This window comes from Agelaius phoeniceus, chromosome 5, assembly GCF_051311805.1.
Source record: "Agelaius phoeniceus isolate bAgePho1 chromosome 5, bAgePho1.hap1, whole genome shotgun sequence".
Taxonomy (NCBI): Eukaryota; Metazoa; Chordata; class Aves; order Passeriformes; family Icteridae; genus Agelaius; species Agelaius phoeniceus.
Genome location: NC_135269.1, coordinates 27,767,607 through 27,786,778, shown reverse-complemented (window position 1 = coordinate 27,786,778; position 19,172 = coordinate 27,767,607). Strand labels below are relative to the sequence as shown.

The following is a 19,172-nucleotide window of genomic DNA, read 5'->3' as shown; positions in this document are numbered from 1 at the left end:
GAGTGGATCTGATCACAAATATAATTTTCTTTTCTTAGAAGATCCCTGTGATTTTTCTTGAACTGATCAGCAAAGTATGCTGATGTACTGATCACAATGATCAAAGCCTGGCCCAACACTTCCTTTATCTGTAGATCTGTGGATCACTACAAGGAGCTGCAATGGCTTTCTCCTTTACAGCAAAAAAACAACCCTGTCAAATTGTTTGGTTTTGTGAATGGCTTCATATTATTTTTGGGTGCCATTACACATTCCTGCAAGCTTCATCCATTGTGGCTGATTAGAGGCAAACTCCTAGGAGTTAAAAGCTGGAGAACAGTAGACAACATGCGATTCTACTGCCCTGGGAGTGGCTCAGGCTGAGCAGCAGTGGTTCTACTTGGGTGTCTTCAGCAATGTCAGATGAGGAGCACGAATTGCTAACCAGCCTCATGGCAAAAGGCTACCATTGCTGTCTTTGCCTGAATGAAACTTGTCTGACCAGTAGGGCACGATAACGAGGAAGTCTCCATTCCCAGAGAATGGCTAGAACAGGATCTGCTTTCTTATATTCAGCTGGTATCCAGATATGCCTTAAAATCAGGCACACTGGGGAATTCCTCGTTGTGGAAACCACCTGTGGGCAGCAACATTCCATAGATTCTAGACATGAGTCACCTCCACGTGAAAGTAGCAGAAATTTCTTCTACAAATGAGATTGCAGAAATGGGAGGTTTGGATTATTTCTGGAAAAGGATCACCCTAACCTATAGCATAAAAGACAGTTTTAAATAAAGAAACCAGTTACCACATGCATACAGTTACTTACATGCAAGATTTCTCAGGCTTATCACCACACTGCACATTGATGAATAAGTCAAAACAGACCTAGATTTTTAACAAAATGTCCCCTAAAAGTTATTTTTTCTGCTGAGAAACAATGCTACGTGAATTTCACAGAAAGTGAGATCTATTGAAACACAGGGAGGAAATCTGTTTTCTGCTTAAAATTCATTGTTAATAAACACTTGATTAGCTTCATACTGGAAGTTTTAGTCATACAAATTAATGTCTTTTAGCAATGAAATTTATTTCTGAAAATAAGTTGAAACAGCTTCTTCTTAGTAAATAGAAGTACTATATCCTGATTCTTCAAATAATGTCTCCAAAGGTTTGTGCTCATTTATTTTCTTTCACAAGTGCTGCAAAAGTCTGCATTATAACAACTCGATTCTTTTTTCTTAGAGATAAGTACTTGCTAATTGAACTGCTTTGCTGATGTCCCTACTCTTACTAGTTTATAGTCTATCAACGGGTCCAGTGAGTTAAAGCAAGATAAAATTAAATCATGTTTTCAAGTAGAGAAGTGATCTTCATTAAAAAGCAAGATAAAATGATTGAAAATATTTAACCAGACTGCTTTTATAATCTTTTTCCAGAGCCATGTTGATTTTGAATTTCCTGAATTGGGACTGAGCAGATTGGCTTTATACCATAGGTTAGCAGAAGTACACATAAACATAATAATATTCAGATATTGAGTAAAGAAATTGTTTACATATGTTTACTGAGAAAGCATCATCATAACATGAATCTAAGAGATAAACAGAATGCAGATTTGAAAATTTTACTAGTAAATTACACTTGACAAAACCAGCCCCTCTAGCTGGGGTACGTAGCTGGGGTCCCTGTAGCTGGGAGCATCCAGGTGAGAAGGGACACATGGAGAGTTGCAAACAAGAATCACAGGAATTCTCTGCACTTGGTAAAATCTGCTTAGGTAATGCCCATGCTATATAACTCGACAGAGGCTGTAACACTTGCACCAGGGCTGCAGCAAATCAGGACAAAGGGAATGCAATAACTGAAAATAGATGGAACAGCTGTGTTGGCTCAGTAAGGAGCAGGGACTTAAGTTCAAAGGAAGGAGGAAAAAGGAAGTTGTCATTTTTTGAACACAGAAAGGTAACAGAATGATGTTTTAAGCAGGGAAATCTTATAGGGAATTTAAGCCAGTCCTGCTAGCTTTATTTTCAGCTCTAGGTCAGCACTCAGATGATGGGATCTTCCTGCATAGGACAAACACTTCTGAAAGCTTAAATATTCTAGAAAAAAAAAAAAAGTCAGGGACTAGAAAGAAATTTAGGTATCATACTACATCCAGAGTTGTCTTTATACATTTCTTTTAATTCCAATCTCAGAATAAGGAACTGAAGTGCCCCAGTTTCAAATAATCCATAGTTTATTTTGATTTTTATTCTTAATATTGTCCAGTGTTAGAGAGCATTTAAAAGAAACGGATAAATTTGGACTATACAGTCCCTTTGGAAAGAGCAAGTTCTAAATAAAGTTGTGTGGGCATGCAGTTATTGTAGGAACCAAAGAGATAACTGCAGGTATGTTCTGGAATCACTGGAGTATCTGCAGGACCTGGTCCTATGGTGTGCTGGGGTTTGAGGAGACATTCTCACTGGGAAACATAAATTATGCCTTCTCCTCCCCAGACAATCTCCTAGGTCTATAAAGAAATAAAGTGTTACTAGAATAAATTAATATCTGAGGATCAACTGAATATACACAGAGGTCTTGTCCATACAGACTCAAACAACATCTGGTTCTTGCTTGCTGAGAACTAACAAATATCTGGGTGCCAAAGGCATGGAGTAACTACAAATCCCCTTTACCTGCCTTTGAATGAAGTGTCAAGAACTGATCCTGGTTAATTACCAATGCTGGTGGTGCTTATAAACATGGAATATTTGTAAAGTCAGTTTCTCTGAGAGCAAAATTTCCCTAAAAGAACCACATTGCAACCTGAATTGAAGCAAAAAAAAAAAAATAGAAATAATTTCTAGAAAACTGGAGAATATTTTCCATTAGGAATATTGATATGAATGTAATGTATAATCTGGTTTCAAGTAGGTTAATGGAAAGAAACAAAGAAATCTAGGAAAAGTACATGGATCCATTTTATTCTTGTCACCACAATGGTTATTCTACCTTTGACTAATTAGAAAAGAAAATAAAGACTTGAGTGAAGATATAATCCAATGTGTGATCAGAAAGCAAAGCAATGAAAAAGAGTGAAAATCTGCTCTTAATCTTGATTAAGAAATGTATAAAGTGGAATAATACCTCAGAATGATAGAACAGAATATTTGTTTCCTAGTAATGAGATAATTAACCATGGACCCATGGAGGGGATGTATGTGAATGTTAATGTGCATGTATTTACTGGGACAAGGGAAACAATAATGGGATATTGAAGTGAAGTAGGGAGACACCCAGCTCAGCCATTTGGTGGTTTTTATGTAGAAAAGGAAAGCATAAAATCATAGAAGTAACTTTGTTCTCTTATTTTTCCTGAAAATGTATAACTTTTAAAGCTTGGAAGTCAGAGAGGAAGGAATAAATGCTTCCCAGAGAGTTAGACAGAGAAGGCTACTTGAGGAAATTAATTTTGAGCTGGATGGTATAGTTAGTACAAAAATACCATGAGATGATCAGATTCTAACAGAAAGAAAACTTGACTTTAGAAACACAGGCATATGCATGCAGATTGTATACCAACACTAAATACATGGCTTCAAATATATATATTTACTGTCACTGTAAGATGCATTTAGATGTTTTAAAAAAATCTAAATTCTGAATATTGCTATTGGTGTCAAAGGCCATGCTGCAAATAATCACTGTGTTGTAATGGTGGTCGTATTATATTTGAACTATTCAAATATTAGACACAGTCTATTTATACGACTATTCAGCATAAAATTTCTCAAGATATTACAAGCAGATTGAGAGGTGGATTATAAAGTAGAGTGATCAGAAGTTGGAAGAGAATCAAAAGATATACAGTATCCTTACTAGGGGGTTTACAAATGCTGTGTTTTGAATAAGTAAAACAAAATTAAATATTCCATATTACTAACTTCTCTCCAAAAAAAGAAAATTATTGACTATCTTTCCAAATCAATGAATTTCTCACAGGATCTATAAGTAAGATTTCTGTGTTTTCCCAGAAGAAGAAAAAGAATCCCTTAAAGTCTTTTACTACAGTACAAGAGCCCTTCTGAACAAATACCATGGTGAATCAGAGGAATGAGTAGACTACAAACTATTATAAAATGTGTCTATGAATACTGATCCCACATGAAAATAAGTGGAATAGTTTAAACTACAATGCTACTATTTTGTTTTTGCCTGAGAATTCAAAACAAATGTCTGTCTATGACCATAATTACGGACATACTATACATGCAGACTATGTTCTGAAAACGTTTTCAGAATACTTTCTCCATTAAATATTTTTGGATTTCAGTTTCTTGTCATGAATCAATTAAAAGACATTTCAAAGTTATAGAGTATTCACTGAATGAAAAATCTTAATATTTATTATTTTAAGAAAAAAAATTTAAAATTTTAGGCATTAGTCAAAGACAAACCCACATTAATGATTCAGAAAATTCCTATCTTTTATGGCCAGAAGGCATTGCTACATAAAAAATGCAAAGCAAAGGTACAGTGACCTTTAGTTCTCTCCCCAGCATCAAATATAAATTTATCCTATATTAATATTTCACATGGCTACAAAAGAGAGAAATGTGTTCTTTTTCTGCATGAAGATACTGGAATGTCAGACTGTAAGTCAATTTATGGCTAGGGAGGGGCAGGATCTAAGGAAGCAGTCTCCCATCCCAGGAACACCTGTGTGCAGGAAGGACAGTAACACACACTCCTCCTGGGCTCAGCAGAACAACAGCAGCTCCTGCTCTTCTGCGGTCACACCTGACTGACCCAGGAGGGAATTTCAGGATTCTCATGGCTGCTGCCTCTCTTAACATCACTCTTTAATTTCCCCCCTAAATTGGCCTCTTCCTCCTGCTTGTTTGTAGGGTTCCCTTTAGGCTCAGAGGTTATTTTTCATTCACTCTGGAGAGGCACAAGGCAAACACTGAGCAAGGTGGCAATCACTCGACAGTGAGTAAAGACCGGGGAATTGTCGAGGGATGCAGTATTTCAGAGGATGTGCTCTGGCCAAGCCAGCTGTGCAGGCTGGAGCTGAACAGAGGTGTTTGGAAAACAAGATCCATGTGGAAATATACAGCTAAGCAATTTCCATCCGGAGGAAAATGACATAACAAGAACTGTCTGCGAATAATTAAAGGCATGTCATAAAGTAGGCCAGATTTTTTGATTAATCAAAGAAGACTGAGGAACTCAGAACTCATTTAACATGCAGAGGGGAAAATTTAGGTTACACGTTAGGAAAGACTGTAGAAGATTTGAACAAATAAGAGTTCATATGCAAACCAGAGTGTGCCATCACTAGCTGAAAGTGAAAAACGGTTCAAGAAGTCTTATTTTCTTTGGGGTTGTTTAGAAATAATTAAATAGACCCTGTGCCTTATAAGAGAAAGCACCAGGTGACCCCTAGAGGTCATCTCAAGACTGAGCAACTCTGCAGCTGCAATCGCCTCTGGCTTTTATAAAAGGCAACAAAACCACGAAACTGATTAATACCTTTGTACTTTATACAGTAACACTGTACTTTAACCACCCTCTGGGTAATTCAGACATCTTCATACTATGTATGAAAACCATTAATTTTCATAAATGGTTTGGTTGAAACACTGTTAGATTAAGGATGTTGGTGTAACCTTATAAACAGAGAGTGGTGATTTATGGGCATAAGTGAATAAAAAGCAGACTGAAAAGCCAGACTGTGAAAGAATACATTTCGTTTTGTCAGCAGCAAGGTTTTCAAGGCTGCTGTAGAAATCAAATCTAAAGTGTTATAACATAGAATTGTACATGACAGTGGCTACTCGGTCCCTAGCATTGTAATTTGCATTGTGGGGAGACAATCACTGCTAGCATGGTGCAAAGTCCAGTGCCTTCCAAATGACATTGGATGTTGCACATTTTCATCCATTAATAAATATTTCCAAGAAATTACTTTTTTCTCTCTTCCCTTTCATAATCCTGCATTTGGAGAGCCTCCAAATTTCTTTCTTATTTCTAATGAGCTTTTGTGGACAATGAGAGAACACTTTTTCCTTTTTAAAAGAAAAAAAGTTTGTTCTTCCCAACTATGTATTAGTCAGTGGCAATTTTAGCAATCACACTTTTGTCAAGGTAAAATCTTGTAGATGCTTCAACTCATTATTTTAAAATAGCATTCATAATTACCTATTCAAATTATTTCTTGAATTTAGCATGGTATTCTGCAAAGGCCAGAAGGGCTGTTAATTATTTTTAAATTAAGCTGAATGTGATAGCTTTTATGCATATTTTTCCAGCATAACATTGTATGTATGCATGGTACATACATCAGTAGGAAAGCAGAAAGGGTCTCAATGACAAAAGTCTGTCAATAAATGAAGATGTGTCATAATTCTGTATCCATTTATTTGTGATAGGGAAGATAGGTAGAGTGGAGGGTGGATTGTTTAGCAAATTCAATTGACTGCCTCAAGGGAGACATAAGCAAGGCAGCCCAACCAGGCCATTTTAGATTTTTGTTATCAAAATTCTGGCAGTTGATAAAGTATCAGAGTTTAGCTGGCTGTAGGACTCAGTTTGATTCACCTGTATGATTAGTTTGATTTACCTGTTTTATGACAGTTTTTAATGTCAGTATTTTATATATATAATGTTTTAATACAATATCTGTATTGATGACACCATTACATAACAAATTACAAACTCCAAGAACAAGCACAGAAAAATGAAACTCTCTTTGGTAATCCATGCTTCTGGAAAATTTAACCTGAAATATTTTTGGTTCAAAAGCCTGAATTCTACCCACAGCTTTGGGGTTCAATACAGCCTCACCTAGAGCAGTCAAAGGGGTTTGAGTTGCTTTTTGTATAAGTTTCTCTCATCCATTCTATTTCTTTCACGTTGTTTCAGGCAAAATACCAGCAAGATGGAGCATGTTCCTGAATGGATACTGCTTTTTTTTTCTTTTTTTTTTTGTAGTCAGCAGAATCTGGGCAGGCCAGAAAGAGACCCTGATTATTTCTTTTTCCTTTGGTAGTGCATAACTTTGATAGTTATTTTTCATTAAAATATGGGAAGATTCACTCGTTACAATCTATAAAGCAATGGCAGGTGGTGATAATGAAATGAGAGCTTTCAGGGTGTCAAAAAAGGTAGCTCTAAGATAATCAGCATTTTCAAGTTGTTTTCCATTCTGGTGCAAGAAATCAAGCAGTTTACTATTGATACAGGCAGTTTTGTTGTTGATAGATAAACCTATATTTTGTAACATTTAAATAATGGATATATCAACAGGTATTTACTCACCAAACCACCACATTCTATCAAATAAATTACATATTTTAGAGGACAAAATCAATTTTAATAATATATTTTCTTCAGCTAAAATGACCTAACTAAAGGTAATCTTAAATAAACATATTGGGGGGCTCAAATAGAAAATTCTAATGACATTTGTAATACTTTCAAATTTGGAACTATTTTTTTATCATTCTTTCTCAAAGGTACCTTGCATTTTTTCTACATGCACAGTACTAGAGATCTCAGCAAATGAAGAATACCGGAATTACAGAGCAGAATATAATTATTCCTTACCAATCTGGAATCTAGTATAGTGATTATAGTGACAAGGGGGCCATGCTACTGGAGCAACCTACTAGAACTTGAAATTATTCAAAAGCAAAACACTTCAGTCTGAGCCTAGAGAGGAACAGAGTCTTCTGGATAAAATAGAGTGGAAAATATGCTAATGGTTCTGTAAAGATGCTCAGTCTGGTTTTGGTAGACAATTAAGGTGAAAATAACTTGTTCCTACAAAACTACTTATTTTTCTCTTTGCTCTTCTTTAGAAGCTACTGCTCTTTTGGGATATTGTAGAAATTAATTCAGCTTTACTATTTTTATATAGCATTCTATAAAAACACAAGTTGTTGCACTATCTGTAATTATTTTTTGTTATCCAGTGTTGCATAATCAGCAGTTGCATAAATCAACATCTCTAAATTCTCTCTTCCTTGTGTTAGCAGCAGGTGAAACAGTGGTCATTGGAATGAAATATAATGTATATTATTGTGGGAAAACTCAGAGTAACTTCTGACACCAATATGTTCAAACCTAACTATAATAGCTCAATTCCAGAATTAGAGTTCTCTTATGGGAAACTTCTGCTGAAGTTTTAAAAAAGTAAAATAAAGTATCTTCCCTTACCTCTTTTAGATGAATGGAAGCATACCAATCTTTCAAACTTGAAAAATCTGATTTCCTACTCTGTATTTTTCATATTCCAGGAGAAAAACTAAGTTTCTTTTCCACCTTTCCCTGTATTCTTTGGTAACTATATAACACGACTGTCTAGTGGCAGATTTCACACATTTCTTTAGTTAGGCCTATTTCCAAACATGCAAAAAATCTCCAAACCTGTAACCAAATAAAACAGCCTTCTGTATTTCAGTGACATACCAGTATATTTACAGCTACCTATCTATTGTATTGAGTAAAAAAAGAAATAAAGAAAAGTATGACAGCATCAGGATAAGATTCCGTCTTAATGAAAAATGTGTGGTCAGCAAGGAATACTTTGAATTAGGTCTTAAGCAGTAAGAGCAGCAGCAAGGGCTGGTAACATTGCTCTGAGCAAAGACTTGCCAAGAGTAAGAAGACCAGGCTAGGGCTGGGGTGGTCATCATGAACCAGAGGGATGACTTTCCAGCAAGGAAATAATCCCAAAAGAGAAACTGGATTATTCATTTTCATGGAAATACTGTGGTTTATCAGGTTTGGATAAATCAAAGGCACTCACATCAAACATCTGATGTTCTTCTTCTCCATGCAAGACTGCTGAGGAAAAAATTCTTTAGATCAGTTAAGTAACTGCTGTTATGGTTCTCCAGTGAAGGCCAGGTTTGAGATAAGAAAGGAAGAAAATCTTCCACTGAGAAGGAACGAGTAAGATGTTTCCCTGAGAAAGAAGTTCCTGATCCTGATGAAAAGACTGGATCAGAAAGACATTTTGTGTTGTAGTAGTGATTTTATTTAATCAAGTAAGACATTTTGTGTAGTAACAGACATTTTTTTTGTGTGTAGTAAGACATTTCATGTGTGTTAAACAAGGAGGAACTCCCCAGCTCATCTAAGTCAGTGTTACATGAGCATCATTTTCTTACAGCCCAGGCAGCTGTTCACTTCTGCCTGTCTGTGCTGAAAATGTCACTTGGCTGGCAAGTAGCTGAACATAGCTGGTCCTGGAAATGGTGACTCAATCCCAAGCCCCTGTCACATCTTTCTTAGGGCTCTAAAGCATTGATTTAATGACACAGAAATCCCACCAAACCCATGAACGACAAGGTAGTTAGAAAACAGCTAATGCCAACTTCATAAGCAACAGACTTTGATCTTTACAGGATCTTTCCTTCCAGATACCAGAGGAAAGGGAGTTGAGACTGTCCAAACTGACCACTACAGCCTACTGCAGCATGATTAAGGAGATTTCACAGCTCTGAATGAAAATTTCCTTATTTTTAATATATATATTTGACCCCCTTGCATTCTCTCCCTTATAGAGCAGACATCCCTTGCAGTACACTGACAAAACTAAGAAATTGAGATTTGTATCAGACATTTTCTGGGTGATATTTGCCTTCCTGATAGGCCTCTAAAAACTTCTTAAAATTCATGGGTGCTCAGAACTGACCCTACAGGATGAAAATGTTGAAGTGCTTTATAATTTTAGAAATTATTGCAGGTTACAGTCTACTAGAATGTTAAACAGCTTTTATATTTATCATTTGGATTGTGTAGCTGCCAGATCTTAGTAATAGCAGTCCTCTTTATTGTGATGGATATTGTGTAAGGAAAGCCCATTACACTGAACAAAATGCTTCTGGTTGTTTAATGAATGGTGCTTTTCCTTGTGAGTAAATAGCAAAGTAGTACACAAACCACAGGCCATATTATATAAACATGATACCAAACTACTTGCAGTTGGAAGAGGAAAAACACTGTTAAAAGTTTCCAGAAAACACATAAATCTTGCTGATTGACTCTTATTTTGGAAAATTTATTTCACTTTATTCAGTAAATTACCTAAATTCTGTAAGTCTCATACTTTTTTCATTTAATACATCACTCCTCTTGTATCATTATTAATTTTTTCCTGTTATTTCTCCTTCTGTTCCTGCCTATTTGCCACATTTATTTTCTGCACCTTGCATTCTCTGATTTTCACTTAAAACTCTTAAAAACCCCTATTTTAATTAAATAAAACAAGTTTTTAGTGATGTTAAAGTACATATAAAGTGAGTAAATTACAGATAATTGAATGAAATATAATCTTAATTACAAATCAGAATTTATAAAAATTTCTAGTGAGACATCAAGGAATTTGGTGAAAATGTACAAATGTTTTACCATTTCTACTAATTTACTAGAATTTTATTTATTATATTTAACTAGAAGTATTTTGGTAAAGGAATACAGACACTTACAGGCAGATATTCCACCATGACAATCAAAGGATGTGAGATTCAATTTCTGTACTGATAAAAAAAAAGTACTGCTAAAAATCATCAGAGCATCTATATAAAATGTTGGAGAAAGATCAGCAGCAATGAGACTTCACAGTTTTTCTGGGAATAAGCACTGAAATAAACAGGACTGATCCTATGTGTGGTTGCAGGACAGAAGATTAAGGTGGTGACAAATTACCAGCTATAAAGGGCAAATTTCATACATATAACATATTGCTGCAAACTCTGTGTTAGTCTGAAATGAGTTTTTATTACATCTTCCAAACTGTGAGGAGGCTTAACCTCTTGAGAAGTTTTCATTAGTTGTACAAAAAAAAAAAAGTCATCAGCCAGCTCCCTTTTGCCAGTCAAGGATTCTGCTCAAGAAACACTGTGTAGCTGCTGCTTTGATCTTTGTCCCATTATTTCAGTTTCATGCTTCCTCTCAAAGAGTTTTATAATACCCACTTTATGACAAAAATAATTTAACTGCCAAATGAGAACTCCCCTGATAAATCTAGGCTTTCTGGATGTTTTTAAAAACATGATAGAATACAGCAAAAACTACACTAAAACACACCCTTTTAACATCTGAAACAAGCAAGATAAAATTCATTAAAGAACAAAGGATTAAAATGGGCATCTGGGAAAAAAGAGCAATCATGGTAAATATGAGCAAGAGTTACATTAAGATCACCTTAGGAACAGTCTCTCAAGATTTGGTATAAATTGTAAATGTGAGAAGATGCTTGGTAGCAGTGAGAAAGTCTGGCAGGCAAGATGTTTCTGCATCCAAGATACAGTCATTTTCTGTCCAAAATTTCATGGTAGAAACCCTAACAAGGCAATAGTCACAAAAGCCCAAACAGCAGACATTTGAGGCTCATAAATGAAAGGCCCAGATGGAAGCTGGACTTTTAAATTAAGGCATATAAGAGAAAAATATTGCAAAGTGGAATTGAACATACTTACATTTTTAGTATGAAAATCATGTGACAGGGAACCTTATGATTTTTTTTCCCTTAAAGAACATCAGCATAACTATATGTCCTCATAGGTAAGGGCTTGCTCATCTTTACAAACCTAATTTCCATCTGTAGTGCAGTCCACTGGCCAAATGAAGTATTTTAGGGTTGTCTCTCTGGATCTCTAGTTTCTCCTAGATTTCCTAGTTTCTCCTGGTGTTTGCACTTGTGCTTTTCTGACATATCACTGTAATTTGTTTACTTCCCTAACCACAACAAGATATTGCCTCAATGACTTTAAATTTCTATTTAACATCAATATTTCAGGTAGTCTTGCCCAAAAATTGATTCGGAGATTTAGAGCTGGAGAAAATCTTTATTAGTGTCCCATTAAATCTCTGCAAATTCAAGTATATTTTGTATATTTCCTAGGGTTATTTTTTCCCCCCAGACTAGATTAAAAGTTCCCAAATGAAAAAGTTTTGGCTATTTTCACAACAGTTTTTTAACTGCACCTCAATGATGCTTTATGTTACTGATACTGAACTCTCAAGTTTGGTTTTTTTCCTTTACTTTTACTAATGGCCTTTGGTGGCATTTATCCTTTTGTGAATAAATTTATTCTTATTTTGTATTTCAGTCATTTGCACACTATTATGTTACTTCTTGTGTAGGAATAGTTACACAAATATTCCAAAAAGTCTATGCCCTTAAACCAGATCTCTTGAATGCTTTATAATATTTTTATTTAGTCTCTGAAGACCAAGGTTAATTTGCTCCACTATGCTTCCTTTATTTCACTGACAATGCTATTCTCATAAAAATGTTTGATATTATTTTTGCAGCCCATTTCTACAGATGTGGTTCAAAACAAGACACCAGCCTTCCTATATTTATATAATTTCTAATAAAATTTTCAGTTTGGCTTAAGTAAAGCATTTCTAAAGCTTAGTGAAACCCCTGCTTTATCAGATTGCCCAATAAATCCAGTAGCATAAGAAACAAAAACCACAACACCTACCAAAAGCAGAGCCACTGGGAATTGACGGTGACAAAGTGACAGAAGAAGATATTCTAGAAAGTGATTACAAACAGATACTTCCAATGCAAATAGGTATGTTAGATCTGGAGAAGGCAGGAAGGAATAGACAATAGTCCCTAAAAAGCATGCAGAAGGATCATATAAACTGCTGATAGGGAAAGCAGACATCTCAATAAAATCACACTGCACACTATTTATTGAGGGTTTCCTGCACAAAGAAGGCTGTAGAACTTTTCATGGCTTTCCTACATATTCATTTACGTGTCCCCTTTGCCATCCTACTGCTGTTCCCTCTTCCCTGTTTTCCTTCCCCTGCCCTGTGAGCCCAGAGATTCTATTTGCCCATGGTGAACTCTGGCTGCACAAGGGCAAAATAGAAAATTTATGTCCTTGACAAATTGACTGTTTTCAGTGTTCTGGAAAAAATAATGGGAGGGAAGAGGATTGGCACAAATTAGCTAGCTGGATGATAATAATAATAATGAAGTTTAATAGTCTAAAAGTGACAGTTATTTTTGACATGTAGTGGACAGTTGAGGAAAGACAAATGAGGAACAAAGTGCAGAGCCAGCAATTTGTTACTTTGTTGTGCCTAATTACTGCCCACAGCTGATATGCTGACAGAACAGGGAGGAGTCCTGCTGCAACTTCAGGCAGAAGCTGCTTGATAAAAGCATATGAAGGGGCAAATTCTGGCAATTCTTGTAGCTTTTTTTTTTGAGAAGTTTTTCTATTTCTGCCATACCTTTGCATAATCCAAGTAAGTCGCTTCAGTACTGCTGCTTGTTACAGAAGGGAAGGAATATATTCACCTGTCTGTCATACTGAAGAAAACACTTGGGATTTCCCCCAAATTGAAGATGACACAGAAAGACAAAGTGCTGGAAGGTGTTACCAAAAAAGTCATAATCTAGACTTGTGAGGAAATTGTAAGAGAAAACATCCTGGGGTTTTTTAGGACAAATCTTGACTGAAAACTTAATTCCTTGAGAGACTTAATACAATACTGGGCAAAATAAAAACACAAGGACACATTCCTTGAGCCTTTGTTCAAGTAATTGGAAAGACTAAAGAAAAAAAAAGGTGTTATTGGAGCAGAACTCCTTGCAATACCACCCTTGCTGTACTGTATGTGTGGCCACTGTATGGGGGTCAGAAGGATACAAAATGCACCATTGAGCACAGACTTCCAAGGCACCTCAAAACTAGCCAAAGAAAGGTGAGCAGCAACAATATCCTGCAGTAAAGGCCTGTACATTTCTAACCAGAGAGAAGTGCTCTTCAGATGAGGAAGACATTGCTGAGAAGAGTTTTACTACCCAAGCATGCAAACTGCTCAGTATTAACTTTAAAATTAGATTACATCTCTTTATGCTAGCATGTGGACAGCAGAGTAATGCAGTGCTTTTTTTAAATGCCTAGGAAAAAATGTGATATATTTATGAAACTGTATACCAGATTTAAAAAAGGGGCTTTTTCGTCTTTTGGAGAGAAATAATATAGTTTAATGTGAAATGCTGGGGTTTTTTTTTATGGTAAAAGGAGTATACCATTGAATATAAATGGTGCAGTGACACAAAAAATCTTAGCTTCTAATGTATATGCTCAGTATATGCTCAGTATGCTCCCTTCCACTTTAAATTACTTGGGATCCTATGAAAGAAAAAGGGTAGCATAGATGTTAAAGTAACTTAGAGCTGAAGGTATTTTGGTGTTAATTATACTTTAAAAAATAAACTCTAGCTTCAGTGTTCTTAGCTGATAGAAGAATGCCTGTATTTGAATGATGAATTCATACAGGCTGAATTTTGCCTCTAGTTACTCAAGTTCCTTCCTACTGACTCCTTCAGACTCTGGAACTTGTTTAAGCAGGATATAAAGTAGTTCATGGAGTGCCACCAGGCCAATTCATTCAGGGGACTTTATATAATGTCTTTCAATAAGTAAATTATTTGGGGTCAGACACTGATAATTTCTTTAGATTTCAGTGACATTACCACTTAATCTGAGTGCCCAATTACCAAGAGAGGCAGAAGGTAACTTTGAAAAGCTTTTCAGAATCAAAAAAAATACAGGTTAAAAAAGTAATCTTCTTTTTAATTTCATGGAAACATCTGATTTAATAATTAGCAATCATGTTATTCTCAAATTGCTACTCCTTGTAATACCTGCAAGTAGATATGACCAATTATATAATATATTTATGTGTATTATAATTTTTATGTGAACATATAAAGGTTCGCCTATGAGTAAATTATACAAAATTTCAAGAAAACTGTAATATGCAATAACAACTACACTAGTTAAATGACAAGGTATTTGCCACATTAAATTGTTATTGCATGATAATTACCAGAAATTATTGTAACTCAATTAAGATGTTATTCTTTCCCTATAAACCACTCTTGAGAATGGCTACAGCACATTTCCAATCAGCATCAGAATGTATTATTAGGCCTGAGGCAGTAAGGCAGGTAAGCTTCAAGGACTCCTGTCCAAAGAGCAGGAGGGTATTTGGATGTAGGCAGAGGCTGTGTCCAGGTCTGTAACAGTATGAAAACTCCCTGCATACAACACAAAAACCCCAACAAGTCTAAGGAATTTGTCTTTGCCAGTGACCTTTAGCCAAGTCCTGGATATGTCAGAATAAATTATGAAAGGCAAATACCCCTACCTTAATAGATAAATTACTCTTTTCTTTTCTCATTTCAGTAATGTACAGATTTTGTATAAAATTTACTGTGATAATTCTACCAGTATATGTAATTCAAAATACTTTCATGGCAGTAGAGAATCTTGAGAAAAATACCTTGACTTTTCCAGTTTCTATCCATGGGGAAACAACATAACATGCTTTCAGCAGAACAAACTCCTCAGTTTTGTTCATGTATTCTCTCTGTCATGTACCAATTAGCACTGTTCTATCTTTTCCCCAAAAGGCTCAGCTTCTTTGCTGGACTTCATTCCTTTTGAGTCACAACAAAAAGCAGAAGTAACTCCTAAGTTCAAATACACATGCCAACAATGAGCTACTGTTCAAGACAAGATCTGTAACCTTCAGATTGTACTCTTTCACTTCCCTTTTTCTTCAGCTGACTGAGTTAAGTACTGAGGTAAACTGTTATTCAGAGCTCTCAAACCTTAAACTGAGATCTGATTAGAAGTACTCTGTGCAAACACACACTTGAAGCATTGTTCTGTTTATTTTTCACATATCTTTTGGTTTTCGTGAAATAAAATTCGAGTTGTGGAAATGTAGAGCCATTCAGAAGAACAAATGTAGCCATTGACTATAAATACCCTAAAAAAATCAGTCTGAAAATAATTAATGCATCCGGTGGCACAAATAGACCAGTTGTGTGAAATGCAAATTTTAAGAATGCTAGAAGTTATTTCTGATGCATCCACTAGCCTTCCACAACAATTTTATTTTGTGACCTACTATATGTAAAGCATTACTATTACTATTTGATACTTAACAATAATAACTGAAGTATAATTGGAAACATTGGAAATTGCTAGTAAACAATGCCCTTTAAGAATGAACTACATCCCATAAAAGGGAAGCAGTCAAAGCACCAGGATGCATCCTAAATATAAAACCTATTGAGAAAACCAGATAATTTCCTACAGTGGAAAGCATTATCAGTTCCTCTCCACACTCCATTTAGCAGTCCCCTGTTCTTACGATCTTTCCTTTAGAGCTCCCCTTTCAGCAGGGGCCCAGTATCTCTCTCTGGATTTGTGCCTCCGAATGGCGCCCCAAAGCAAGCCAGTGGGAGCCACACGTACTTGGGAACTTGCTCAGCACTTTGCAGAACTGGAATCGCTGAAGAGTTCCCAGGTAAGCACTGGGACAGAGTGAAGTATGGGTCACCATCCCTACAGAGCACCTCTGCACTGACAACAGTGATACGTGAAATTTTATCAGTCATTGAAATCACTCTAGTTTGATTCTTTGGGTTTTGTGGCAGCTGGATATTGGATTTACGCCACATTCTCTCTCTTTACCATAGGAATTGTTTAGAATTGCATAACAGTCAAAGGAAAAGAGAAATATTTTGTGGGAAAACAGTGATTTAAAGGGATCAACCTCCCACTGATGTCCATGGACATGGACTCTGAATGGTCCCTTTTGGACCACACTCTCATCAACTTAGTTTAATTAATTTATTGCTTTTAAAAGGATGGGCAGTGAGTTCTAATTTATTACGTTTTAATGACACTTGCTCTTACTTGGATTGGACATTCCAAATAAAAGCCTCTCCAAAATAGCTTAAACTGAGCAGCAGCATTATAAAGTAAAAGATCAATGGCTTTAGATTGGTAACATTTTTGAACAAATGAGAATCTCCAAGCTACTATTTGTTTTATCTGGAACTAATGCACATGCCATTAGAAAAACAAAAACAACAGCAACAAAAAAGTTGACAGTTGCTCTGTGGCTCACTGATAATTACTTTCCTTGCCTTTTCATGAAGATTTAGCACCACCATCATGCCCAAGTTTCTCAATTTAAAGATTAATTGGCCTGAAGATGCCAAATCCTTAATTCCTACAGGTGAGGAGGTGTCCATATTGCCCAGCAGTAATTCTTCTGGGTAACTACACTGTGTTAACAGGTTCTCAGGAGTTCCTAGATCAGGAGTCAGTGATCAACATTAAAATATTACTTATGGTCTTGTCCACAACAGCAGAAATGAAAAAATAAAGAATTCTAAATCGAGAACTTGAGAAGCTCTTCTGAGGCATATTTCATTACCATTTATTCTGAAAAATTCTCTGCTCAAGTTTTCCTTGAACTTCAGGGGATTACGGATAAATCACGAGGAGCACACAAATGTTGCTTTAGCTTTCTCAAAAAATGAAAGCATAAATGAAAAGTTCTGTCACTGGGGGTAGGAGAGGAAGGGAAAAAGATGACTAAGCCCTGCAGTTCTGGCACATTAAGGGAAGGGAAGAACTGTCCTGAAGCAGGAAAACAATAACCTAAAAAATAAAAAGAAAAAAAAAGTTATTAAAGCACTCAGAAGAATTCTTTTTTTTTATCTGACTCTTAGTTCAGTTCATAATCAGATTTTTTTCTATTTATTTCTGATTGTGAAGAACTGTGGTTTTTATATCAGTATTTTTTCAGTGGGTTCTTTTCTAATTCCAAAAAGAGTTCCAGGGCATGTATTGGCCAGAATGCCACCAAAAAGGACTTCAGTAGTTCCAGAACTTACTCAAGGCCTGGGCATGGCAGCCTTTCAAATGAAATATACACTACCATGCCTTCTTGCAGAAATTTCAGCAACAATCTATGCCTTTGGAAAAAACCATTCAGCTGCTAGCCTGAAAAGAGTTAGTTAGGAAACTACACAGAACACCCTAACAGCAACTAATTTATGGAAAAATTGGATGAACTGCGAAGAATAAACAGACCTTTTTTCCTCAGGACACTTTTTCTAATTAAAAGTAAACCAACTTCCATTTCATAAAGGAGACCGGTTTCTTTAACAGCTATAGTTATTATCAGCCTCATTGCTTGCAATAGAAAATTCTGTAGAAAGGAGTTCAGATGTCATCTCCAAGGAGACTAATTCCATAATGAGCTGATGGGTTTCAGGAAGATATCATTGCTTTTCCTTCCTGTTGCCATGTGCTTTGGATTGTGCTCATATTGAATTACAAAAAATCCCAGTGGTGACACTTATTCTGGAAAATTTTCATATTATTTGATTAACAACTAGAATAGAGAACTGCACTGTTCACACAGCTTTCTGCCAATCAGGTAGTACAGTGTGAGGAAGGAGGAACTATTTTAAAGTGCTCTAGAGTGAAACATCATTTTTCTACTTAGATCATGACTTGAATTGATGGTATTATGTTAGTGCTTTGGCTGACAGTCTTTGATAGCCAGTTTCTCCAGACTTAAGAGAGGCTTTTGAAGTCATTGTGAAAGTGCTTTTGATGGCTGCTCCTGGAAGATTATATTGAATTGTGAAGTTTTAACAAAAACCGAGTCCGTTATGCAGTATCATGGTTTAACCCCTGTTGGGATTAACTCTAATCCAGCCAAAACCAGCACATGCACAGAAATGAAGTGTATAGATAGGATTATGGGAAATTTATAGAGGTCTGGGTTTGGGTTTTTTTAAAATTTAAGTCTTTCAGCAAACGGAATATTTTCTATAAAAATGCAGCTCTTGTCTATACATTGAAGATTTTAATTGAAAAAGTGATAATTTTCACTCTATGTAAAATTAGGCCCTACATTGGTCTATTTCACCCTGAGATAGGTTGTTATTACTATTTCAATCACCTCATCAAGCAGTCCTCTCCACAACTATCACAAACAGATTACTCCACATCTGCTTTGCTCAGAGAACTCCTTGATCCCTTCAACCTATGACCCACCCCATTCATTTATCTAATTTTTACCTATATGTAGACATATTCAAAACTTGGCAGTTGGTAATTCCAGCACAAGACAGGGCCTTTGATGGTGAGTCAGCTCCATTCAGAAGTCCTGTGCCTCCGAACAGGCACGATACAAGATCCTGATGTTTCGTGTCTTTAAGATGAGGCACATTTAACTGTTTCATTGATGTCCTAGCAAGTTACACTTACTGTAATTAATCCTGTTTCCAGGGGCAAGTTCCTTGCCAGTGTTCTCAGGGTGAATTACCAAAACTC

At 35.9% G+C, this 19,172-nt stretch overlaps 1 protein-coding gene and 1 long non-coding RNA gene across 10 annotated transcripts in view; both read right to left on the bottom strand.

The window, feature by feature from the left end:
- Positions 1-19,172, bottom strand: part of ANKS1B (ankyrin repeat and sterile alpha motif domain containing 1B) — a 408,217-nt gene that overhangs the window by 90,249 nt on the left and 298,796 nt on the right. The gene's annotated exons all lie outside the window — the stretch shown is intronic.
- Positions 6,945-19,172, bottom strand: part of LOC143694128 (uncharacterized) — a 38,527-nt gene continuing 26,299 nt past the window's right edge. The window contains exon 5 of the long non-coding RNA XR_013182366.1: positions 6,945-17,483. This is a non-coding gene — a long non-coding RNA (uncharacterized LOC143694128). The remainder of the gene's footprint in view (positions 17,484-19,172) is intronic.